The sequence below is a fragment of the Cucurbita pepo genome, chromosome 8 (assembly GCF_057944985.1).
Source record: "Cucurbita pepo subsp. pepo isolate OVF chromosome 8, ASM5794498v1, whole genome shotgun sequence".
In the NCBI taxonomy this organism is placed as follows: domain Eukaryota; kingdom Viridiplantae; phylum Streptophyta; class Magnoliopsida; order Cucurbitales; family Cucurbitaceae; genus Cucurbita; species Cucurbita pepo.
Window position 1 is genome coordinate 6,300,192 of NC_141805.1, and position 1,237 is coordinate 6,301,428.

The 1,237-nt window shown below is 40.4% G+C and overlaps 1 pseudogene; it reads left to right on the plus strand.

Moving 5' to 3' along the window:
* Nucleotides 1-297: 297 nt before the first annotated feature.
* LOC111786297 (14 kDa proline-rich protein DC2.15 pseudogene) lies at nucleotides 298-725 on the plus strand (annotated as a pseudogene).
* Nucleotides 726-1,237: the final 512 nt, after the last annotated feature.

Here is a 1,237-nt window from a genome sequence, read left to right on the forward strand (position 1 = left end):
AAAGTATTTGATATCTTATTATCGAACATTACTTCATCTAGTTTGTAGGCCGTTTGGCATTTTTATAATACTTTAAAAAAAAGACAAACTAATTAAAAACCCATCTCTCAAATCAATTCCTCAAAACTTAATAAAGTAACTGAAAGAGTTAGGTGTTTCATATCCAGCAATTTATAAGGAATTTTTGTTTTAAAATACAACAAATTCCTAAACCCCATTTGTAAAAACCCTAACCCTTCTCATAATTCTTCCCAACCCATCGCACAAACCTACAAACCCTTCAATATCTCTCCACCAATGGCTTCCAAGCTCTCTTTGCCCATTGCCCTCCTCCTCCTCCTCAACCTCCTCTTCTTCACTATGGTCAGCTCCACCTATGTCCCTTGCCCACCGCCGCCACCCAAGCCCCACAAGCCCACCCCGTCAAGGCAGCAACCATCACTCCCCAAGTGCCCCAGGGACACCCTCAAGCTTGGCGTCTGCGCCGACTTGCTGGACGATCTAGTGCACTTAGTGATCGGCTCACCACCAAAATCCCCATGCTGCACCCTAATCGAAGGCCTTGTTGACCTGGAAGCTGCTATGTGCCTTTTGCACTGCGGTGAAGGCCAGAGCCTTAGGTCTCAAGATTGACCTCTCAGTTTCCCTCAGCTTGCTTTTGAACTACTGTGGAAAGAAGGTTCCGTCCGGCTTCCAATGCCCTGCTTGAAACCAAATCCTTTCATTTCCGTTTCTTGTTTCTTCTTCAAATTTCCATTTCAATGTCGTGTTTAAATAATCAATTTGGTCGTACGTCGTGTTATGATGGTTTGGAAATCTTCTCAGAATTCCACCATCTTTTTATAGTTTCATTACAATGCAATGTAACATAATGGTACGTAGTTTTTTTTTTCAAATGAACAACGTTGTTCGTCTATTCTTGTGCCTTATTACAAATTTGACGATGCATATGTTTGAAACCTCAAATCTTGTTTCACCTGTGTCACTTGCATGAAATCATAATAAACCCTTAACTTCAAAGTTTTCATGACGAAAAATTAAAGAGAGTAATATTAACACTCAAGTTTTAAATGACAATGTTGATGGAAAATGTAGAGACCTCAATTTAATGAAAATATGGATGTTTGTGTAACAGCCCAAGTACGCCGCTAGTAGATATTATCCGTGGAATCGTTATGTTTCGCCGTCAGCCTTACGGTTTTAAAACATGTTTGTTAGGGAGAGGTTTTCACATTCC